The following is a 19,268-nucleotide window of genomic DNA, read 5'->3' on the forward strand; positions in this document are numbered from 1 at the left end:
TTCTTAAGCCCTGTTCTATCCCATCAGTACTCTGACCGGGCCTGGTTTTAAGGTTATTTTCTACCCCTTAATACTCAAACAAGACCTGTTTTCTCCAATCAGTACTCTGACTAGACTTGGTTCTGAAGCTCTGTTCTTTAGATAAGTCAATCCATGAACGAAAGTAAAAAAATAATAATAAAGAATTCCATTTGAAGTAAAATTTCCTCTATTCTGGCCCTTAGGGGTTTCTCTACCTTCTAACCAACTTCTTTCTGTAGAGAGGCGTGGCTAGTGTTGGCTGCCCAGACAAATATTGTGTAATATGTCCATTGTTTTGTTATCTAAAGTTCAGTTTGTATAAGGTGTCAATTGTTTTGATATCTTGAAATAAGTCGGTGTAATGTGTCCATTGTTTTGTTATGTACATTTCAGTTTGAATAATGTGTCCATTGTTTTGATATGTTTAATACTATTGTTTTGTGTAATTGTACATTGCTCTGTTGTCACTCTGCAGTTGCCATGCTATCTGTGTTCTCCATCATCTGCCTCTATGGGGCCCTGGCTTCCCTGGTCAACTGTACCTTCTCTGGGAGACTGCTGCCTCTGGGGCCTCCTCTGATCAAGGTAAGAACAAGATAATTCCTTACAGTCTATTTTATTCCATTACATTCTAAACATATAAGAAGGTTAGGAGGTCAGCAGTGAACCAACAGTTGGTGGAATATTTGTATGGATGTCAACATGAACCCCAATACACATTGAACTGAATTACAGCTAAAAACAATTCAATTTCTAAATGTTATCCAGAGAAATTCTTTATATCCAGAATGGATTTGAGTAACAACATAGTGGGTCTGTTACAGTACATACATCCTCACTCCCTCTTCACCGTTCCTCACTCCCTCCTCACTCCCTCTTCACCCCTCATCATTCCTCTTGACCCCTCCTCACTCCCTCCCGTCTCTGTACTATCCACCAGGATGTGAAGAAGCAGAAAAGGTCCTCAGCCTCACCATCTGGAGTCTGTCCCCTAACAGACTCCAGATTGACCAGCGGTCTTCTGGAAATTGCCAGACTGTTGGATGAGGGCGGGGTCTGTGGCATCCCCACTGACACTGTGTATGCCCTCGCTGCTTCCTGCAAGAAGCCGGAGGCCATCGAGAACATCTATAATATCAAGGTAGACCTCATTTACCCCTCCAGCCATAGTGAACATCTACAATATCATGGTAGACCTCATATACCCCTCTGGCCATAGTGAACATCTACAATATCATGGTAGACCTCATTTACCCCTCCAGCCATAGTGAACATCTACAATATCAAGGTAAACCTCATATACCCCTCTGGCCATAGTGAACATCTACAATATCATGTAGACCTCATATACCCCTCCAGCCATAGTGAACATCTACAATATCAAGGTAGACCTCATATACACCTCCGGCCATAGTGAACATCTACAATATCAAGGTAGACCTCATATACCCCTCCAGCCATAGTGAACATCTACAATATCGAGGTAGACCTCATATACCCCTGCAGCCATAGTGAACATCTACAATATTAAGGCAGACCTCATTTAGACCATTCCCTTATCTGATAGTGTGTTTTGAATCACATGTTACTTTGTGAATTATAATGTTGTTTTGAATGATTTTTGGATGAAAATGAATGATCTTCACCATTTGGTGCCATCTCCTTAAATCCTGCCCTTTGACCTCTTCTGCCCTCCATCAGGACCGCCCAGCAGAGAAGCCAATCTGTATCTGCATCTCCAGCGTGGATCAGCTGGTGGCGGCCAAGCCCCCGTTCAGTCCTCTACTCTGGGAGTTCATGAGGAACGTCTACCCTGGAGGAATCAGCTGCATCGTCAGCAAGGGGGACTGGCTACTGAGACTGGGTAAGGAGGGGGGAGGAGGGGAGGGCAGCAGAGGGTCTTGGACAGGCTCTGATTTGGTGAGATAAATTGGTGTTGTTGGATTTTAACATTATCTTCATCTACATATAATGTGGTTTGGTGGATTATTACATTATCTTCATCTAAGATAAGAATGATCATCTAAGATTAAGAATGTTCATTCCTTCCATACACGATCTGCACTGAGTTACTCAGAAAATGGTTTGGATCAGATGCAGATTTCTTAGATGTTTTAATGTTTGTATCCATGGTTGTCAGGTGTGGGCCCGGCTTACGAGCGCGTGGGGACCGTGGACAGCATCATGATCAGAGTCCCTGACCACACCGTTACTGGACACCTGTGTGACATCACTGGACCACTTGCCATCACCTCAGCCAATCCTAGCGGAGAACCTGACAGTACACATCATGACATGATCATCAGGTAACAGTCTGCCATGACACACCAGTACTTTAACACACTCCAGAACATTCACCAGTACTCACCCACACTCACCTGTAATTTGCCGTTATCACATTTAATCACCTGTAATTACCTTTACACACCTGTAATTATCTACAATCACCCACAATCATGTTTACTCACCTGTAATCCCCCTCACTCACTCACTTGTCATCCCTAACCCTACCCCCTCGTTGACACTATCTGTTGTTTGTTTGGTTCCAGCCGGCTGGGCCATAAGATCCAGGGTGTTCTCTGTGACGGGGAGTCCAATGAACTTGTAGGGTCTACGGTGGTCAACTGCCTCAAGATAGATGAAGGTAAGACAGAACAAACCACACTACAGCCACTCATAACTGACCTCCTGGGCTCTGTATTGTCACACATGGTTGCAGCATTCCACTAAATCTGCCCAAATTCCTGATATTCCAGAAATCCTGGTTTGTATACTCCTGTATTTGACATAGTTTATGCTGGAGTTCCAGAAGCCTCTATCCAGGACTTTCTAATGTCACTGGGACTTTGCAACAATGCCACCAAGGGTCCTTTGTATCAATGTCTGTTCAATCACCATTATGTTCTTCCTCCCCAGGGACAATTGGCATCGTCAGGGAAGGCTGCGTCCCGGCGCTGAAGGTTCAACAGATATTTGAGAGGGTGAAGAGCAATATGCTTTGAGGAGCACCAATTCCTCCATCCTCCCTATTTTTTCTTCTCCATCAGTCCTTTTTCTTTCTTTTTCCACTCACTTTTCCTGCCCTTCCTCATCCCCTATTTTCTACTGACCAATGAGGACACTCAGATCAACTACTGGCCACCATCCAATGAACAGACTTATAGACACTGGAACCACCCACCTCAGGCTCACATCGAATGAACAATGTTTACTTGAAGATAACGTGGAAAGTGCTTAAAATGACCTGTATTACTGTTGTAACGTTTGAATGACTGCCTGACAGATATAGTCATGTGAAGAAAGCAATGAAAGACAAATACAATGTTTCCTTGTCATTCAAACCTGGAAAAGGAATGTTATGTATTTATTTATTTTGTATATTCACTGTAGTTCATATAGGTTTGATACATATTTTATTTTTTAAATCGATTCTGGCAAGTAACTAATAATTCTGTTAAATCTAAAACCAGATCAGTTTATGAAGGATAATAATGAAGGATTATTTATTAGTGGTGATTATGGAGTTAATGTAAGTTGTATACATTTACCTGGGAAGTACTGTACGGATTTATATGGTAGCTATTTATATTATTGCATTAAATCTAAGTTCAGATGAGTTTATGAAGGATGAAAATGAAGGATTATTTATTAGTGGTGGTTGTGGAGTAATTTAATTTTCATACATTTACCTGGGAAGTACTGTAAAGATTTGTGTGGTAACTATATATAAATATATATAAAACAGAATTCCTGCTTGTTTGTGTGATTTCTTTTGAAACCTCTTTGTGACATACACATATTATTGACATTATTATTCTAAATTTGTGTGACTCAAGTCTGATTGACAAAGTGTTCTGAATGTGACATGGACCATGGTTACAGCATGATTGTCAAATAGTGTTCTGAATGTGGCGTGGTTACAGCATGATTGTCAAATAGTGTTCTGAATGTGGCGTGGTTCCAGCATGATTGTCAAATAGTGTTCTGAATGAGGCTTGGTTACGACATGATTGACAAATACTTTTCAGAATTTGTGTGACAAATGTGATTGACAACTAGTGTTCTAAATATGTGTGACTCAAATGTGATTGGCAAAACATTTTCTGAATGTGTCGTAACTCCAGCATGTCTGTTTCTACAAAGAATGAAACATAAGGAGAACACTGTGGAAGATGTAAAAGTGTCCACAGTTTATCAAGCAAAACTCTTTAGTCGTATGTATAGGAGTTCATTACTTTAGGCCTTTAATCGTATATATCCAGGAACAAGTAGAAAACCAAATGCAGATTAAGTAATGTCACAAAGTAAAAAAACTAAGTAATGTCATGACAGTTGTTCTGAAGTCACATTATTGCTTTTACCTTTTCTTACCCCTCCTTGTCAGTTCCCAAAATATTTTGTCTTATGCTCAAGATACATACAAAGAAAATAGTCATCGCACAAATACAAAATGAACAGGTTATGACAAGAGGAGCATTTATCTTTTTTGGCTTTAGTTATGTAAATGCTTTGTAGGCATGTATGTTACCAATGATATCAATGATATCTCGCACCAAAGAATTTGTTCAAGAAATGACTGTTGGAGGGGCTTATTAAGACCAACCTTTAGTTCATGTTAATTCATAGTATAGGGATGAAATCCTTCAAGATGCAGGACAATTTACCACAGGATTACTTTTAAACAATCGCTCAAAATTCTATCAAAGGTTGCCCTAGCTGATTGGTTAGTGGCTTTGTTCATTCATTTATCTTGGGAAAGTCACAAGGAAGTTCCCCTGCCTGTCATAACTGATTATATAACAGTAAGGAAGCTGTACCAACAAAATAAGAGTCATCATCTTGTTGTTGTGAGGTAATGCATTATTTTTATTTTATCAGGGGAGATCATGCTGAGACCAAAGTCTCTTTTGCAAATGAGCCGTGCACCAACACAATTATTGAACAATGGCAAGCTGTAACGAGGAGGCGCGTGGAGGACGCACGCCATCCCCCCCAACGTGGTATTTGGCGCGCGTCGTCGCCGGTCTTCTAGCCACGCCGCTCCTCCTCCCACGGCACTGTCATGTCTTGTTATTGCACACACCTGGTGTCCATTCCCTCATTAGGTTGCCTATATTAGTTCCTGTGTTTCTGGGTGTCTTTGTGTGGTTTTGTTCCATCGTCTCCACCGTCGCCAAGGAGGACCATACAACTGAGCCTTCCCAAGGGATTCGGCGGGGACGCTGCCCAGTGCTCTGGGTTTTTGCTCCAGTTGGAGCTCTACTTCGCCTCCATCAGCCCTCACCCGGGGGATAGGGAGAAGGTCTCAGCCCTTGTCTCCTGCCTGAGGGGCAAGGCGTTGGACTGGGCCAACTCCGTTTGGTCCACTAACGGGCCGGAGTTGGCCCATTATGGGGCATTTGTCTGCCTCTTCCGGGCCGTGTTCGATCATCCGCCCGACGGCAGGGAGGTCGGCGAGCGTCTCGTGCACCTCAGGCAGGGGACAAGGAGCGTGCAGGCCTTCGCCCTGGAGTTCAGGACCCTGGCGGCGGGGTCGGGCTGGAACGACAGGGCACTTACTGATAATTTCCGGTGCCACTTACAGCCTAGGGAGCTGGCATGCCGGGACGCCATGTTGACATTTGACCAGCTCGTCGACATGGCGATCTGGCTGGACAATCTGCTAGCCACCCGCAGACGCACCGGGAATGATCAGCCCCCTCCGGTACACCCCGTCGCCAGACCTGAACCCATGGAAGTGGGAGGCGCCGCATGAAGGGAGACGGTGCGGTCTAGGGAGTGTTCCTTTTGTGGGAGGAAGGGACACTCTGCCTCCCACTGTTTCCAACGAGAGAGGGTCGAGCGGAGGAAGCCTGACACCACTACACCGAGTCAGGTGAGTAGACCACACACACTGTCAGGGCTCTCTGCGAAGCACATGACACTTTTGGTGGCCTTCCCTGATTTTCCTGCTAACTCCCAGTGTAAGGCGCTCGTAGACTCAGGCGCAGCTGGGAATTTTATGGACAGCGGTTACGCACAGAAACTGCGCATTCCGCTGGTGCCATTGTCTCCACCTAGGTCCATTACGGGCTTAGACAGCAAACCACTAGGCACTGGTCTCGTTGAGCACGTCACAGTCCCTATCACGATGACCGTACAGCACGCCCATACCGAACAGATTGAGTTTCATGTTATTCACTCTCCTGCTTTCCCTGTGGTGCTGGGTCTTCCATGGTTGTCGGGACACAACCCAACTATTTCCTGGTCGCAGAGAGTGTTGACAGGGTGGTCTCAGGGGTGTCAGGAGAGGTGTCTAGGTGTTTCCGTTGGTGCGACCTCGGTGGAAAGTCCAGACAGTGTCTCCGCAGTGCACATTCCCCCGGAATATGCCGATTTAGCGCTGGTCTTTTCGAAGACCATGGCTAGTCGTTTGCCACCACATCGGTCCGGGGATTGTGCTATAAACCTAAAGGGAGATGCTGTGCCGCCTTATTGTCATGTGTATCCCCTGTCGCAGGCAGAAACCGCAGCGATGGAGACCTATGTGGCCGAATCCCTGCGGCAGGGGCAGATCCGCCGTTCCACCTCGCCCGCCTCCTCGAGTTTCTTTTTTGTGAGGAAGAAGGATGGGGGTTTGCGTCCGTGCATTGACTACAGGGTGTTAAACAAACTGACGATCCGGTACTCATATCCTATCCCCCTGATTTCCCAATATATTGAGTCAATGCATGGGGCGCGCTTCTTCACGAAACTGGACCTCCGGAGTGCGTACAATTTGGTGAGAATCCGAGAGGGAGACGAGTGGAAAACCGCCTTCAGCACCACCACGGGTCACTACGAATACCTGGTGATGCCGTATGGGTTGATGAATGCCCCGGCAGTGTTTCAGTCCTTTGTGAACGATGTGTTTAGGGACATGCTGGGGCGCGGAGTTGTGGTTTACATTGACGACATCCTCGTGTATTCCATTACGCGTGCTGAGCATGTGTCTCTTGTTCGCAGGGTGCTGAAGCGGCTGTTGGAGCATGGCCTGTACGCTAAAGCAGAGAAGTGCGTGTTCTTCCAGCGAGCCGTCTCTTTCCTCGGGTTTCGGATTTCCGCCGGTGGGGTGGAAATGGAGGTCGATCGCGTGTCAGCCGTGCGTAATTGGCCCGTTCCTACCACGGTTAAGGCGGTGCAGCGGTTTATTGGGTTTGCCAATTTCTACCGTAGGTTTATACGGGGCTTCGGCAAGGTGGCAGCTCCTATTACTTCCTTGTTGAAGGGTGGGCCGAGCCGGATCACCTGGACGGCCGAGGCAGACGTGGCTTTTCGCACCCTTAAGAGAATGTTCACCTCTGCCCCGGTTCTGGCTCACCCCGATCCGTCACTGCCGTTCATAGTGGAGGTGGATGCCTCGGAGGTGGGGATAGGTGCTGTGTTGTCCCAACTGTCGGGTACCCCTCCTAAGCCCTGCGCTTTTTACTTGCGAAAGCTCAGTGAGGCAGAGCGCAACTATGGCGTCGGTGACAGGGAGCTGTTGGCTGTGTTTAGCGCCTTGACTGTTTGGAGACATTGGCTCGAGGGAGCGAGACACCCGTTTGTAGTCTGGACCGACCACCGTAACCTGGAGTACATCCGGGCGGCGAGGAGACTGAACCCTCGCCAGGCCAGGTGGGCGTTATTTTTTGCCCGGTTCGATTTCACGCTTTCATACGTTCCGGGTACGAAAAACGCCAAGGCAGACGCGCTGTCTCGGTTGTGCGACGCAGGTGTGAGGCGGGTAGATGATACACCGATTCTGCCCGCCTCATGCATTGTGGCACCGGTTGTGTGGGACGTGGATGCGGACATTCAGCGTGCGTTACGCAGCGATCCTGGGCCACCTCAGTGTCCTGCGGATCGTCAGTACGTCCCGCTGGATGTCCGTGACCGTCTCATCTACTGGGCCCACACGTCCCCTTCCACGGGTCACCCGGGCATAGACCGTACTGTGCGCTGCCTTACCGAGAAGTACTGGTGGCCTGGTCTGGCTAAGGATGTGAGGGCGTACGTGTCCTCCTGTTCGGTGTGCGCTCAGTGTAAGGCACCTAGACACCTTCCGGCGGGTAAGTTACTCCCTTTGCCCGTTCCACAACGACCATGGTCTCACTTGTCCATTGATTTTCCTACCGATCTCCCCCCCTCACTAGGCAATACCACAGTCCTGGTTGTTGTGGATCGGTTTTCAAAGGCCTGCCGGTTCCTTCCACTCCCTGGTCTCCCAACGGCTCTGCAGACCGCAGAGGCTTTATTCACACATGTCTTCCGGCACTACGGGGTGCCGGAGGACATTGTATCTGACCGGGACCCTCAGTTCACGTTTTGGGTCTGGAAGGCCTTTATGGGCCGGTTGGGGGTCTCGGTCAGCCTCACCTCCGGGTTCCACCCCGAAGCTAATGGGCAGGTGGAGCGCGTGAACCAGGACTTGGGGAGGTTCCTGCGGTCCTATTGCCAGGACCGACCGGGGGAGTGGTCGGAGTTCCTGCCCTGGGCAGAGTATGCTCAGAATTCACTCCACCACTCCTCCACGTCCTTGACTCCCTTTCAGTGTGTCCTGGGTTACCAGCCGGTCTTGGTACCATGGCAGAGCCAGCCCGAGACTGGGGTTCCGGCGGTGGATGACTGGTTCCGGCGCGCCGAGGACACCTGGTCTATAGCACATCAGCACATCCGGCGCGCCGGGGTTCGCCAGAAGTCCGCTGCTGACCGCCGGCGTAACGACACCCCGGTCTACGCTGTGGGCGACAGGGTCTGGCTCTCGACCCAGAACCTCCCTCTCCGCCTGCCCTGCCGGAAGCTGAGCCCGCGGTTTGTAGGGCTGTTCAAAGTCCTGGGGAGAGTGAACGAGGTAACCTATAAATTGCAACTTCCACCTGATTACAGGATTAATGCCTCGTTCCATGTGTCTCTCCTCAGGTCGGTGGTGGCTGGTCCCCTCCAGCAGTCTGAGGTGCGGGAGGTCCCTCCGCCCCCTCTGGACATCGAGGGGGGCCCGGCGTACTCTGTCCGTTCCATCCTCGACTCGAGGCGCCGGGGGAGGGGCCTGCAGTACCTGGTGGACATTCTTGATCCTGAGCTCCTCACCGACTTCCATCGTCGGCGCCCTGATCGTCCTGCGCGGCGTCCTGCGCGGCGTCCTCCGGGTCGGCCTCGGGGTCAAGGGGGGGGTACTGTAACGAGGAGGCGCGTGGAGGACGCACGCCATCCCCCCCGACGTGGTATTCGGCGCGCGTCGTCGCCGGTCTTCTAGCCACGCCGCTCCTCCTCCCATGGCACTGTCATGTCTTGTTATTGCACACACCTTGTGTCCATTCCCTCATTAGGTTGCCTATATTAGTTCCTGTGTTTCTGGGTGTCTTTGTGTGGTATTGTTCTATGTTTGGTGTTTGTATCGCGAAGCTGTTGCACGTTTTTTGCACTCTTGTTTGTTTTATGCGTGCCATATTTTTCCATTAAGAAAGAAAGAAGAGTAACTACCTCCCTGCGTTTGGCTCCCTTATTCACGCACCTTGACACACCTGTGACACAAGCATACCCTGAAGTAAATAAAAAAAATAAGTTCATTAGACCCAAACAAATTCTTCATGCAAATATTCTTCTATCATCCTTTTTTATTACCTAGAGGCACCAATCCATTTAGTTCAAAATGATCATGGAATATATTCCAAATGTGACGTGCTGAAGATCTAAAAGCTATCTAACTCTGTGAAGATTTAAGGGATCTCTATATTTAACCATCCCTGGGATTGTGGAGATTGAAGGGATCTCTAGATTTAACCATCCCTGAGACCATGGAGATTGAAGGGATCTCTAGATTTAACCATCCCTGGGATTGTGTTTGATAGTTTGTGCTTCTGTATGTCAGCAGAGTAGCAATGTACAGTGGTAATTCATGCCAAAGTGCTTTAAAAACAAAAAGAGTAAAATGCATGAATCAACGTGACTTAAAAGAGGGCCAACCTACTTTCTGACATAAACAGTCAATCTACATGTTTTTTTAAATGAAAGATTTTCATCTATCCATATGCCCAGGAATGTTTATGCAGGAAAAAATGTAATACTTTTGATAGATCAATACAAAGTGCCACACAGTGTTGGCTGTTATCTCTAGTCTATATATCACATGACCAAGGTAGCAGCAGAGATCATGCCATCGGTCTGAACACTGACTGATATTTGAAAAAAGGTTGTTCCAAAAAAGTTTGAGCTGCTTATTTACCACAGACTCTAACATTTTAGCAAGGCAAGAGAGTTCAGAAATACGCCAATAATTATTTAGGGCGGGTCTTCACCTATCTGAAGAAGTACATAGAGATAATTGTCATGTAAAAAACATGTATCAGGGATTCTGCAATAAAGGGGCAGTAAAGCAGGAGAAAGAATGGGTCAAGAGAATCTTCTCTGGTGGACTTCCTAATATCAATCCCAGTTAGGGCATCCAACAACACAATCTTCAGAAAGTGTTTGAAGTGAAAATAAGGATTCAGAGGTTGCTGACGGAGAGTTCGCTATTTGTGCAATCTCACACTCTGTGATGTTTAAAAGGACATGTCTATCGACTAAAGGGATAAAAATGGATGAGAAATAGTCCAGAGCCAGGTGTGTGAGTGCTAGGGCAAAAACATGCACCCCTTGGGGTTAGGGTTAAAACCCCTTGGGGTCCCAGGGTCCAGGACTAAGAAACCCCAGACAGGGCCAAATGGGCAGGAAGTCACTCCACCCACTTTGTCAAGCATCACCCACAGGGACACCAACAAACCGCAACCACCCAAAGAGGGCCGAATATCACCCACAGAGTTCACTCCCATTATACATGGACAACAAAGGAGAACAACAGTAAGCCAGTGACTCTTGTAGGTATGTATGGCTGGACCAATTCAGCAAGGTAAGTAGGAGCTAGTCCATGTATTGCTTTATTTGTTTAGGATAAAACCGTAAAATCAGCCCTAGCTTTAACAGGCAGCCAGTGTAGAGAAGCTAATACTAGAATAATGCATCAAAGTGTTTTCATTATAGATTCTTGCAGCTGTGTTCAGCACTAATTTAAGTTATTTATTGTTTTATCAGGGTTACCGGAGAGAAGATCATTGAAGTAACCTAACCTTGAAGATACAAAAGCATGGATTAGTTTTTCTGCATAATGTTTTGATAAAAGGTTTCAGATTTTTGCAATGTTCCGAACATGGAAAAAAGACTAATCCATGCTTTTACCCCCCTTTTTGCCCATCTTAATGTTCTTTTGCCCATCATAATCTTTTCTTTTAATGGGCCAGACTGAGATATGTATTTTTCTTTGCAAATCTGCTAAAAGGCCAGCATCCCACCTTTTCAGTGTTGATGTTAAAACTGGTGTTTTTGCATGTACTATTTAATGGAGCTGCCAGTTGAAGACCTGTAAGACAGAAATACAGTTGAATGTATTTGTCATCTTGCTCAGTTGTGCACTGGGGTCTCCCACTCCTCTTTCTATTCTGCTTAGAGAGTTTCCGCTGTTCTGTGGAGGGAGTAGCACATAGCGTTGTACGAGATCTTCAGTTTCCTGGCAATTTTTCTTCCGGGCCGTGTTCGATCACCCGCCCAACAGCAGGGAGGTCGGCGAGCGTCTCGTGCACCTGAGGCAGGGGACAAGGAGCATGCAGGCCTTCGCCCTGGAGTTCAGGATCCTGGCGGCGGGGTCGGGCTGGAACGACAGGGCACTTAACGATCATTTCCGGTGCCACTTACAGTCTGATGTCCGTAGGGAGCTGGCATGCCGGGACGCCATGTTGACATTCGACCAGCTCGTCGACATGGCGATCCGGCTGGACAATCTGCTAGCCACTTGCAGACGTACCGGGAATGATCAGCCCCCTCCGGTACACCCCGTCGCCGGACCTGAACCCATGGAAGTGGGAGGCGCCGCATGTAGGGAGTGTTCCTTTTGTGGGAGGAAGGGACACTCTGCCTCCCACTGTTTCCAGCGAGAGAAGGTCGAGCGGAGGAGGCCTGACACCCCTACACTGAGTCAGGTGAGTAGACCACACACACTGTCAGGGCTCTTTGCGAAGCACATGACACTTTTGGTGGCCTTCCCTGATTTTCCTGCTAACTCCCAGTGTAAGGCGCTTGTAGACTCAGGCGCAGCTGGGAATTTTATGGACAGCGGTTACGCACAGAAACTGCGCATTCCGCTGGTGCAATTGTCTCAACCTAGGTCCATTACGGGCTTAGACAGCAAACCACTAGGCACTGGTCTCGTTGAGCACATCAAGGTCCCTCTCACGATGACCGTACAGCACGCCCATACTGAACTAATCGAATTCCATGTTATCCACTCACCTGCTTTCCCTGTGGTGCTGGGTCTTCCCTGGTTGTCGGTACACAACCCAACTATTTCCTGGTCGCAGAGAGTATTGACGGGGTGGTCTCAGGGGTGTTCATCTTTCAGCACGACAACGACCCAAAGCACACAACCAAATCCACAAAAAAGCATGGCTTCATCCAAAGAAGATTAAGGTTTTGGAATGGCCCAGCAAGAACCCAGACCTGAATCCAATTGAACATCTGTGGGTTGATCTGAAGAGGGCTTGTGCACAGGCGATGTCCTCGCAATCTGACAGATCTGGAGCGCTTTTGTAAAGAAAAGTGGGCAAATATTGCCACATCAAGATTTGCCATGCTAATAAACTCCTACTAAAAAAGACTGAGTGCTGTAATAAAATCAAAAGGTGCTTCAACAAAGTATTATTTTAAGGGTGTGCACACTTATGCAACCAAGTTATTGTGAGTTTTTTGTTTTTTATTTTTCCCCCTCAAAGATTTCAGTTTGTTTTTCAATTGAATTGCTCAAGTTACTGGTCACATTAAAGATGGAAAAAGTTCTGACATGATTTATCTTTGTCTCATTCTTTTACATCACTAGAACCTGGCATTTTAACAGGGTTGTGTAGACTTTTTATATCCATGGTATATGCATGTTATACATTTTCTTCCCTCTTCAGTTTGCTCTTCTGGTTAGATGCTAACTGCATTTCATTCCTTGTACTGTTCAATGACAATAAAGTTGAATGTGATCTAATTGCATCTAATCTAATCTAGTTCATTAGTTTACCTTGGAAACGTCTCAAGGAAGTTATCCTGCTGGTCTTAACTCATTATGAAACAGCATGGGGTAATAGTGACACATATTGAACAATAGTTCAAAACACACAGTGAACAATTGTATTTATTGTCAGCATGTCAATATTGTGAGTTGATTGTGCTGAGGGTTCCGGGAACTTCCTTATTGGTGTCTCTTCTCCAGCACTGGCAGTTAGTTCTTCCACTCATGAAGCCAATCTGACCCTGTCTACATGCCACAATATTAACTAATCTAGCCATCATAAAGTGCAAGGCAGCCTTTTCTTTTCCAGTGTTTCTTAATCCTGGTCTTGAGGACCCAAATGGGATGTTTTTGTTTTTGACCTCGCACTCACACACTTGATTAGTTGTAGAAGAGTCAATAGTTTTCTCACCCAGATCAGCCTTCTTGTCGTCACAGTTCAGGTATGAGGGAAGTAGTGAGAAACCTGTTTTGGGTTGGAACTAGAAGACTTGGAAGGCTGGAATTTTCTATATAATTGGACAAAGGACTCCTTGTGTGCTTGTTATGAAGAATGTTATTCCAGAGTTAAATGACCCTTCATTTCTCCACCCTGAGCTTGCAACCTGTTCTCAGGAACCTACGTAGACTATTTTACGAAATTCGATGTCACCCGATTTCGTATGATATGTGACGTTATGTTAGGTTACATTACAATGCACCACCAAAACGTATGATACATGACAAAATTATTAAAAAGTAACACATCTTACGAACGCTATTACAACGTATCAAATGTTATGAGCGCTATTAAAACGTAAATAACATTCGCCTTACCCACTGCCCCACACTACACATACTACACATTTAGGATGAGTAACAGCAGTAGCAAGGTCGCTAGAATATTTTATAAAAGCATTTTATCCTTATCAGGTCACCGGTTTGAAACTTGGTTGCTGCTTTTATTTTCTCCGTTCCGACTCTAATGTTATTTTACTGCACGTAATACATTTTACGAAATCCTCTGCCTAAAATGTATGTAAAAAATTGTCTACGTCATCCTTCTGAGATCTGGTTGGAGCATCAAGAATGTTCCTGACCGTGTTCGATGTCAAGTGTTACATTTACAACAAAACTCAGAACATCTAAGTAAATATTACAACCAAGTTTCAAAAGGATATAATTTCCAATGTAGTAGTGGCATATCCTACAAGATGTTTGGGAAAATGTACCACAGGTCCATCCATCCATCCATCATCTTCCGCTTATCCGGGGCCGGGTCATGGGGGCAGCAGTCTAAGCAGAGATGCCCAGACTTCCCTCTCCCCAGACACTTCCTCCAGCTCTTCCGGGGGGACACCGAGGCGTTCCCAGGCCAGCCGGGAGACATAGTCCCTCCAGCGTGTCCTAGGTCTTCCCCGGGGTCTCCTCCCGGCGGGACGGGACCGGAACACCTTCCCAGGAAGGCGTTCCGGAGGCATCCGAAACAGATGCCCAAGCCACCTAAGCTGACCCCTCTCGATGTGGAGGAGCAGCGGCTCTACTCTGAGCTCCTCCCGGGTGACCGAGCTTCTCACCCTATCTCTAAGGGATCGCCCAGCCACCCTGCGGAGAAAGCTAATTTCGGCCGCCTGTATCCGGGATCTTGTCCTTTCGGTCATGACCAAAAGCTCACCTATGGTCATGGTACCACAGGTCTATTAAAAAAAATACATCGAAATCACAACAATCAAATCCAATTTTGACTTGTGAATAAATGGCAAAGAAATGTTCTAAGTCATTTGCAAAGTGCTATATAACCAAAGAATTTGAAAAAATATAACCCTATTTTCAAAAGTTTTGGGATGCTGCATGAAACGCAAATAAAAACAGATTGTAATGATGAAAAATGATGTGAAAATCCTTTATCACTATGTTTAATTGAAAATAGTACAATCGTACATAAGAAATGTTATTGTTGAATTGAAATCAAGAAATGTTATTGTTTTTGGAAAAATATACGCCCATTTTGAATTTGATGCCAGCAACACATTTCTAAAAGAGTTGGGACAGGGTCATGTTTACCATTGTGTTGCATCACCTCTTCTTTTAACAAGCATTTGGGAACTGAGGCCAACGGCTGTAGTTTTGAAAGTGAAATGTTCTCCCATTCTTGCTTGATATAAGAGTTCAGCTGCTCAACAGTTCAGGGTCTCCATTGTGGAATTTTTCATTTCATAATGTGCCAATTGTTTTCAGTAGGGGACAGGTTTAGGCAGCAGGAAGGCCAGTTTAGCACCCAGTCACTTTTACTACGGAGCCATTCTCTTGTGATGTGTGCCGAATGTGGATTGCCGTTGTCTTGCTGTAATAAGCAAGGTCTTCCCTGAAAGATACATTGCCTGGATGGTAGCATATGTTGCTACAAAACCTGAGACCATGCAGTGATTTCCATTACAGAGTTGTATGTGTTTAAAACGCATGGCCGTGTGAGGGCCCGAAGATCAAGGCCATCCAATATTGGTTTTCAGTCTTGTCCCTTGCGTACAGAGATTTCTCCGGAAATTATGTACAGCAGAGGTGTCAAAAGTACAAAGTAAAAGTATTCAACTGGGTTCGGCTGTGTTCACTACTTTTGGGAAGTTCCTAAAGAAGGGTTAAATGACCATGTAAACATAACGTTCATAACTCATCAGTGTCCTTAATTGATAATTTACACCTTTTTATTTACTTGATCACTAGTTAGTTTTGAACTCCCTTTACCTGGTTATTTAGATCTTAATTAGATACTTCCCAAAAGTGGTGAACACAGCCAAACCCAGTTGAGTACTTTTACTTTGTACTTTTTACACCTCTGATGTACAGTAGATGATGAGATCCCCAAACTCTTTGCAATTTTATGCTGAGAAACATTATTGTGACGCCCTCCTCCGGCTTTGAACCGCACCCCACGCTCCACGACTCATGAACGCACCCCACGCTCCACGACTCATGAACGCACCCCACGCTCCACGACTCATGAACGCACCCCACGCTCCACGACTCATGAACGCACCCCACGCTCCACGACTCATGAACGCACCCCACGCTCCACGACTCATGAACGCACCCCACGCTCCACGACTCATGAACGCACCCCACGCTCCACGACTCATGAACGCACCCCACGCTCCACGACTCATGAACGCACCCCACGCTCCACGACTCATGAACCGCATCCACGCTCCATGACTCATGAACGCACCCCACGTTCCACGACTCATGAACGCACCCCACGCTCCACGACTCATGAACGCACCCCACGCTCCACGACTCATGAACGCACCCCACGCTCCACGACTCATGAACGCACCCCACGCTCCACGACTCATGAACGCACCCCACGCTCCACGACTCATGAACGCACCCCACGCTCCACGACTCATGAACGCACCCCACGCTCCACGACTCATGAACGCACCCCACGCTCCACGACTCATGAACGCACCCCACGCTCCACGACTCATGAACGCACCCCACGTTCTACGACTCATGAACGCACCCCACGCTCCACAACTCATGAACGCAGCCCAGTCATCAGATCCCAATCACCCTCATTCAAAGTGATCATTAACTCTTCAAGAAACAATAAAATGTCTCAGTTTCAACATTTGATATGTTGTCTTTGTACATTCTTCTATTGAATATAGGTTTTATTATTTGCACATAATGGTTGTAAGCAAAAAAGCAAACAGATCAGCATCAAAGGTTAACCAGAGCGGCCAATGAAGGCAACATGTCTCTGTAGAGGTAATTGAGTTTGCACTAGCTGATTGGTAAGAGGCTGTTCATTTGTTTATCTTGGAAAAGTCTCAAGGCACATGTGTTACCTGCCATAACTGATAATACAACAGTATGGGTGAGTGACTCATGGAGCAATATGACTTACAATCATAACATTCTTGTGAGGTGATGCATACTGAGTTCATCTTGAACAGGCTCCAGGAAGTTGGCCTGCCTCTTATTTCCTCATTTCATACTTTTGTCAGTGTTGCTAATTTAGGGCATCCTGGTGTAAAGATTAAGTAATGGGCAGGGTTCTGTCACGCTTTATCACCCCTGTCTTCTAGCTTCCTCCATTCTGAGCACCAAGGAAAAGTCTTCCCATTTCATCATCCTGTTTCATCGGCCTGTTTCGTCATCCTGCTTCAACTCACTGTTTCATCACCTTATTTCATCGTCCTGCTTCATCTCATTGTTTCATTGTCCTGTTTCATCTCACTGTTTAATTGATCTGTTTCCTCATGCTGATTCATCTTAACTGTCTCCCTGAACAACATCGCCATCAATCACCCTACTTTGATATTAGATGTTGTGTCTTATGTTAGAAACAAACATAAGACACAACACAATAAACAACATCAACAGACAAATGTACTACAGAGCGACATACATACATTAAAACCACAGATGTTTTATCAGAGTAGCTGAACTCTTGATCTCAAAACACTGTTCCATACGCATCACATTGTTTATCCCTGACACTTCTGTGTTAATCATCACAGCAATGAATATTCAGGTTATAACCAAGAGTTTCAACGTGATTAGAGCTTTTATTCATTGAATTGGGTTTAAATGTAATTTGGATGACCCAAAAAAAAGTGTTAACTCACTGTTCTAATTTCTATGATGACAATTAAATAACTTACAGAATTAAAGAGATATTATATACTATTTTTGTCATTGTTACACCTTTAATGCCTTTAATATAAAAAGTAATTGTAATGTTTATTTAGAAGTTTCGATTTTTTAAACTGTACTCTGTAAACAATGTTCACAGATGTTTCCCATGCCATTAAATCCCTATAAATTAAAATTGAAGTGAGAGAAAGAAAGATTTGGTTGGTATATTATGTCCATCAGCCAGTGGGTAGGATGACACTGAGTGTTCTGAATGTGGTGTGGTTACAGCATGATTGACAAGTAATGTTCTGAATTGGTGTGACTCACGTCTGGTTGACAAAGTGTTCTGAATGTGGTGTATTTACAGCATAATTGACAAATAGTGTTCTGAATGAGGCGTGTTTGCAGCATGATTGACAAATAGTGTTCTGAATGAGGCGTGTTTGCAGCATGATTGACAAATAGTGTTCTGAATTTGTGTGACAAGTGTGATTGACAAGATGTTTCCTGAATGTGTTGTAACTCCAGAGTTACTGTTTCTACAAAGAATGAAACATCAGGATAACACTGGAAGATGTAAAGCGTTTGCGATTTATCAAGTAAATCTCTTCAGTCATGTGTACAGCAGTTGATTACTTCAGGTCTTTAATTGTATATATGCATATGCTGGTCATAAAATTTTGATTTATTTCAGTAATTCCATTCAAAAAGTGAAACTTGTATATTATATTCAATCATTACACACAGACTGATGTATTTCAAATGTTTATTTCTTTTAAGTGGGATGATTATAACTGACAACTAATGAAAATCCCAAATTCAGTATCTCAGAAAATTTGAATATTACTTAAGACCAATACAAAAAAAATATTTTTAGAAATGTTGGCCAACTGAGAAGTATGAACATGAACAGTATGAGCATGTACAGCACTCAATACTTAGTTGGGGCTCCTTTTTCCTGAATTACTGCAGCAATGCGGCGTGGCATGGAGTCAATCAGTCTGTGGTACTGCTCAGGTGTTATGAGAGCCCAGGTTGCTCTGATAGTGGCCTTCAGCTCTTCTGCATTGTTGGGTCTGGCATATCGCATCTTCCTCTTCACAATACCCCATAGATTTTCTATAGGGTTAAGGTCAGGCGAGTTTGCTGGCCGAAGCATGAAGTGCTCTAAAACTTCCTGGTAGATGGCTGCGTTGACCTTGGACCTCAGAAAACACAGTGGACCAACACCAGCAGATGACATGGCACCCTAAACCATTACGGACTGTGGAAACATTACACTGGACTTCAAGCAACGTGGATTCTGTGCCCCTCCTCTCTTCCTCCAGACTCTGGGACCTTGATTTCCAGAGGAAATGCAATATTTACTTTCATCAGAGAACATAACTCAGCAGCAGTCCAGTCCTTTTTGTCTTTAGCCCAGGCAAGACACTTCTGACGCTGTGTCTTGTTCAAGAGTGGCTTGATACAAGGAATGCGACAGCTGAAATCCATGTCTTGCATACGTCTGTGCGTGGTGGTTCTTGAAGCACTCACTCCAGCT

The sequence above is a fragment of the Esox lucius genome, chromosome 4 (assembly GCF_011004845.1).
Source record: "Esox lucius isolate fEsoLuc1 chromosome 4, fEsoLuc1.pri, whole genome shotgun sequence".
Lineage (NCBI taxonomy): Eukaryota > Metazoa > Chordata > Actinopteri > Esociformes > Esocidae > Esox > Esox lucius.